Here is a 7,298-nt window from a genome sequence, read left to right on the forward strand (position 1 = left end):
CTATATTGAAATGTCTACTTTTAAACAGAACAATTCAAAACGAAAGACAGACAGACTCATGTAATCGTATGAAATGTGCATTTCTCTCTGGCGCGCGCTCACTGAAGATCGCGAGTCAGCATCGTCAACTTCAACTTTGGCTGACACTGACTGAAAACACTTGTTTATTAATAAACAATTAAAATGTCTCCTTGCTATATTTGTTGTATTCATAATCATTATTTTTGCCAGTTCTTGTGACAGCTTTTAGGTGCTTTATTGGCAGCGCCACCCTTACATGAATCACCGTACCCGCATTTTTTAAAATATTCATTTATCGGCCATTATAAATGCCGATACCGATAGTTAGGAAAATGCCTAAAATCGGCCGATAATATCGGCCCGCCGATATATCGGCCCGCCGATATATCGGTCGGGCTCTAATATCTATGGTTTATAACAGAGAACTCTGTGCCAAATCTGAATGTTTCTCACTGGATATTGCAGCGATGTTATTAATTCTGTGGCGAATTTAATGGATTTCTTCACTGGATCTCCAAGCACTGTGTAGTAACGGTGTTGCGTGATCGAGTAGCTTGTGACGCTGCGGGCACACCTGCAAACTTGTCGGTTTTCGGCGACAATCGCCGTTTTCTCGGACAATTGGGTCATTTACGTGAATCGCGTAGAAGCGGAGAGTTTTTTTCTTTGGGGGGGTGGGGGGTGGGGGGGGGGCATTTTTCCTGCCGACCAAAATTTCGTTCTTTCAAATGTAGGCACGTTGTGCGTGGTAAGCGCGCTCATAATCCGCCGGAGCCACCACAACATTGCCCAACATCAAATGGCAAACGTAATGCAAGCGGAACGAAACTGCTCGTTATTGTGTGGTTGACGGACCGTTTATCAGTTTGGACCAAAGCAGCGCGAGCCGAGCTTGATCAAGCGACACTGTTACTACACAGCGCTAAGAGATCAAGTAAAGGAATAATTTGAATTTGCCACAGAAGTAATAACATCGCTGCGAGATCTAGTGAGAAACATTCACATTTCTCCGTTATTAACGGATCAAACAGCACTGACGTGGAAACCAGAAAGAAACATTGTGCCATGAATGAACTATCCAATGTCCACAGATCAGCAACATTCACCATGGAGTTACTGTAGTAACACTAACCGCAACCATGGAAGTTTGGCAGGAATAGTAGGCTATAGTGCCTTCAAGTAACATTACGTCGGTTTTATTTTGACATTATGAATACAATTGCTGCCCTCAAACTAATCTGAACTAAAATATGTTTGTTTATAACTACTACAATATTACATTTCATTTTTTCCAAGGAGCTGTTTTGTTTTATATGCTCCTAAGAAGAGTCAATTATAGCTCCAGAATTGCTCAAAGTAAAACAAATATCATACTTTATGATGTTAGTTTTCATTTAAAAAAAGAATAAAAAAAAATAAATCAAGAAAATTACCAAAAACCTGGTAAACAGTAAATTCTGACAACATAGGTCTATTTAGATAAACAATCTGGCGAGCATGTTGTTTTAGGTTAATACACTAACAGCAAATTTCTGTCTAATAAAGCGCTCAGAAATGTGTGAGACCCCCCCTCCCCCCCTGCGACACAGTCACCTTTTTTACTCTGAGGAGTTTGCAGGTCTGTGCGGGACACTTTCCCGCCGAAACACACACCCCTCAGCCGGACTGGGTGGCAAAAGAGCTGCTGCGTGATCGCCTCGTATCTCACAGAGAAGCGAAAGCATAAAAGAAGGAGCGACGACAGTGAAGGACAAAAGAGGACAAGGCTTGGACTTTTATTTTATGCCGGTTCCCGCTTCCTTAAACCCAAAACAACATACTTTGTTGGTGCCGAAACCAGGGAGGAAGAAGGAGGCAGGAACCGGTGAACATTTAAACACTTTAATAATAAAACAAACACTAAACGAAAGTAAAGGTGACAGCTCCTCACGGATGACTCCTCTGTGAGATACGAGGCCGGTGCGGCACACAGGTGACGCTAGTTAGTGATCACGCCACCGTTCTCACGGCCCTCTGCCTCGTCCTGCTTACCACAGCGAGTTAAACTATTATCAGTTTAAACTAAAGGTTGGACTTGATATAGTTTGTAGGGGTGTCGAAATGAATCGTTTCTTCATCGTGAATGATGCATCACGATGTAGACGAGGACGATTCGGTATCGGTTTAGTAATAGACCATAACCGATTATAATGCACTGACGCTTTTCTGACGTCATTTGTTGCGCACGTTCTTTGTCGTGGTAGCATACAATGGCAGAGGAAGGCCAGACGCAAGTGCGAGTAATTAAAAATGCTCCAACTAGACGGTTGTGCTCCTGTACCTCAAACTTTTTATATATTGTATTAAAGAGTAGAAAAATATTCATTAAATAATTGATATCAAACTACCGAAAATTATGGATTCGGAGGGCACTGAAGTGTTTAATCATCATCGACATACATTTTTAATTAAAAAAAACTCAGTAAATGAGTTTGCAGTGCTTTAAAGCTCCAACATTTGATAATTAAGAGTAAAAAACATAGACTGTAAAAAAATAAGGACGTAGTGTCCGTGACGTCACCCGTAGGTTCCTGAAGAACATTTTTGAAGCCCAAAGTGGGCGGAGCCGGTCTTTGCCATCTTGGTAGGGCGTCACTCTCGGATAAACGTGGGCCTAGCTGGCGGGATTAGCTGAGATGACGTGACGCTAGCAGACAGCAGACAAATGGCTAGTAGTGACAGCAGCTGCAATCCACCTGTCACTCAAGTGGCCACACCCTTAATTATGCAGAACTTTAAGGCTTAATATAATTTAGTCATGAGTCATGAAACAATTCACCACCCTCACAGTTGTCATGAAGGGCGAGATTAGCTACTATTGCAATCAAAATGATTCAGCCCCCATTGCAAATCAGGTTTATTGGCAAAATGTACAGACCTTTAGCTGGTTGCAATTAGGGATGCTAACTGATGACCGTTTGACCGATGGTTGACCGTCTCAACGTTAATCGATCAAAGTTGTCGGTAGTCGGTTAAAAAAAAAAGTGATCTCTAAATTAGGCTATTATAGACAGTGGACTAAACGCTACTACAGTTAGCCATCTTAATCGAAGATATTTTTGTGTGAAGTGAACAAATCCCTCACACTCAATTTTTCATAACTCGCCTGTTTGTACTTAATAAACCAATAAAAACATTTGGCGCGAGGTCACAGCGTTTGGGTTCGCGCGCTCACAAGGTTTGCGAAAAGTAAAGGCTACAGGCTAAAACACTGGAGGTTAGAGCAAGGGCAGACGACAGAATGAAGTGTGCAAAGAAACGTAACGTTAGTATGTGGGACCATTTCACCAAAAAGAATGACACAGTAAGTTGCAACTTGTGTGATACAGTGCTTAAATACAGTAGTAATATTGTAGAAATACATTACATCTACATTTCAGTGGTAACAGATAAGGTGATGATGATCATCATCTTTCTTTATTATTGTTAGGACTAACGTTACCTCAAACTAAGCGGAGTCTCTAAGGATGCTGTCATTTTCTTAAATGAGACGCTGCAATGTTTCAAATGAGCTTCTAACGCTAGACCAACGCCTTTATTTTCGACGTGATCACCTTGTACCCAAACCATTTCGAAACTAAGGAGCCATTTGTCCTCCGATTACATACAAGCTCCTCGGCCCCGCGTTTGCGGGACTCCTGTTTCGCGCTGTAGGGGATTTTAAAAAAGTAACGTAAGTGGAAGCGCGGTGCCGGGGCTGTGTGTGTGTGTGTGTGTGTGTGTGTGTGTGTGTGTGTGTGTGTGTGTGTGTGTGTGTGTGTGTGTGCGAGCGTGAGCGGGAGGCAGAGAGAGTTGCGACAGAGTTGCGAAATTGCAGGCGCGGCGCGAAATGGCTGTTATTTCAAATAGCGTGGCATATTTTAAACTAATCGGTTAACCGGTTTCAACCGGCTAATGAGGCTCGGTGGTCGGTCAAGAAATTTTTTAGTTTTCGCCATCCCTAGTTGCAATGAACAAATCAAACAGAAGTAATTGAAATAGCTCAACAAAACAAATGTTTCAAGTGGTTTCCCCAAATTTAACTGAAAATGCAATTTTTTAAAGACTTCTGCAGTTTCAAAATTATTCAATCCCTCGAATAGAATCCCTCACAACAGCACAAATCTGCAAAAAAGGTGTTCATAAGTTGCACCAGGTTTGCTTGAGCTAGAACACATGAACTATCTGAACCAGGGGCGTAACTACAGATAGTGCAGGCTAGGGATGGGTCGGTATGAAAATTTCATATCACGATTATAGTGACCGAAATTATCGTGATTATCAATATTATCACGGTTTTGTTAAAACAAGATGAAAGTGTTAAAGAACTGATGCTCACTCTGAAAACATTTCAACAAGTTTTATATTTGAGAATCAACAAACAACAAATAAAACGAGCAGCTCTATGCACTTTTTAAAGCAAAATTCTATTCTGTGGCATTTCCTTCCTTATAATGACCGTCGTTAATAGCAACGCATTATAACTCGGCGCACATCCATGTATCACAACGGCCGCGCACTCTCATTTCACTCAAATACAACTTGTCATCTTGCGTCTCCGTTTTTGATTGTATTGAAAATGAAATCAGAGTTGATTTATTGTTTACAGAATTTGATAATATTGTTGTGATCATATTGTCTGGACGAGTTTTGTACGCTGTACAAAATGGATTTAACAGGTAAGAATAGAGACATTAATCTATATTCAATATGTCCCTGTAATTATGTGGTAAAAAAAACTCGGTGTAATAAGTGTACAATGAATATACATTATTATCTCTTAAATGTCACTCTTAATAGTCTTGTTTGAACTTGTTCGTTCGTCTTTGGCTCAAAGCCACTTATTGCTGCGAACTTTTCTTCGCGGAAGCTTCAAGTTTATTTCAAGTGAGTGAGATAAAATATTTCAACTCAAAACAATATTTTGTGCCCAATTATTTCCCAGACGAAGTTTTAGTATTGAGGTCAAAGTTAACTTGCCTTGTGTTCGCTACAACAGTGTGTTATGGTCACACAAGACGACTCGGCAGATTTGAAGTATCACAGCGACTTTTTTTGAGCATGTTCTGCAAACAGAGTGACCATCCTCGATTAAGTTTCCCTCAAGATTTTTGTAAATGCCAAAATATGACCACACCTCAGATTTGGTCCTCTTAAAAGGCTGAAAAATCTCCCGAACACGGTCACTGCGTCCGCCATTCCTTCTCGAATAAAAAGAAAAAAACAACATTGCGCGCCTGCGTCAGACTGTTGCTGGCTGGACAGGATTTATAGAGTTATTAAAATCACGATAATCAAACACGGTTTTAATGATAATTGAATTTTAAACGATATTACTAACCGTCAGTACATTTTATCGTGGTTTATAGTGAAACCGGTAATCGTCCCATCCCTAGTGCAGGCAGTACAGCCGCACTTGGGCCCGTGCGGCTGGGGCAAGTTAGAAGTATGGCTAAGTCAAAGGAATGGTCCAAAAAGTTAAGAGAAAATTTCATCGCATATATGGGATTGACTCGCTTTTGCAGCCTATCTCTAGCGGCCAGTCGATGAATTGCAGTTAAAGTCAATTCCGTGTTGGTTTCAAGAGAGAGAGAGGAAGGTTGCCGCTTGGAAAAAAGAACAGGGTTAGCATTTCTCACCCCTCACAGTCACAAGCACTCATTCTTTATATTCTGAAGAAAAATGCATAAAATTAATACAATTTTGTTTTTTATTAAAATAAATGAACACATTCGTTTAGCCAACATATTTGCACGTGTGCATTATCACTTCTGGTTACATACACTTTAAGTAATTCACTTTGACAACGATCCCTTACAGAATCAAAGCATGTTAGCTGTGTTCGTTATTCTTTCTAACGTGTCAGGAAAATGCCCTTGAACAGTAATCAAAGAAATATCATACTTTCTGTTCTCTTCTTTTAAAAGAATGTCAAAAGATGCGCTTGAGACGTTTTCCTGACCATTTTGAACAAGCGCAAAAAAATTACAAAAGATTGCTTGAATCAGAGCTCTGGTGTGAGTGCGCGTTACAATATTGTGTTCTGATTGGTCAATCACTGTTATTTATAGTTTGTTAATTATCAGATAGATAATTTGAACATTTTATTTACATGTTAAGTTTAACATAATACACAACACTATTAATCTAAAGGGAATGGAGACAAAAAGGCTTTTCAGCAGCTCAGTGTAGGATTTGAGGCCGAACCAAACACAAATGAATCTTCCAGGTGATTCGTTAAAACATAATTCCACACAGAACTCAACACTCCAGACCCCCAAATCACCAGTCTAATCTAGGGCCATAAATGGAGTGGGCTCCAGCCAGTCCCTGCTAAGAACTTTATGACCATGAAAGCTTCAAAGAGATATGCCCAACTAAAGGAAGAACGTTGTCAACGTTAGATAGTTTGGAAAAGACTGATTGGTTCAGAGATGGCACGGCTCAAAACCCACCAAGATAACGGCAGAGGTTGTTTGATCCCAAGACAAAGGATTTAAAACAGACCTCCTTCTTCTTATGGACCTCTGAACGACCCCAGGGTTGAAATCTCTTAAAAACACAGAGACTGAGACTTTACTTATAAAATACATAAAGTCATCCCAAAACAATTCTTGACGGACTTATACTCAAACATTGTTCAACTACATAATCCTATATTGCATCTACAACCTCGGTATGTGTCTATTATGCTTAGATCACATACAAGTCTTGTAATTATTATAACTAGTAGATGTTTGAATGAAAGTGTGTCTTGTTTCCTATCAGTACGATCATATGTTCTTTATTCAGAAGATGCTTGATTGAAATCTGTGTAAAATGTTTCGTGTTCTTATAATAGGAATCATGTCTTAACTGTACCCTCTGTACTCTGGAGAGTAAAGAGATCACAGTTAATGCATGATTTATGATGAGAGGTGAAGAGAATGCCACCTCTCAAATAAAGACAGTGCCTAATTGGTCCGAGCTCATCCAGGAGGCTGGACAAACATTTGAGTTTAAAATCTTAGGACCCGAACAGAGTGGATTTGAGTGGAGTTGTTCGCTAGAGTAGTTTTACAGAAGTCATGGAGAACCAGACAGACGAGTAACCATGTAGACGAGCAGACAAAATAACCCAAATCAAGATCAGAAGAGCATGGGTTAAACAGCTTCATTCAAGCCATCTACTCTCGTCTCACTTTTCTTTCTTTTTCTTAGTGTTATTTTCTATTCCGTTGAGAGTCTCGGTTCTATGTAAGTTTTGCTGCAAAGTTTCA

The sequence above is a fragment of the Siphateles boraxobius genome, unplaced genomic scaffold (genome assembly GCF_051911475.1).
Source record: "Siphateles boraxobius isolate OS27281-9 unplaced genomic scaffold, OSU_SipBor_1 6, whole genome shotgun sequence".
NCBI lineage: Eukaryota > Metazoa > Chordata > Actinopteri > Cypriniformes > Leuciscidae > Siphateles > Siphateles boraxobius.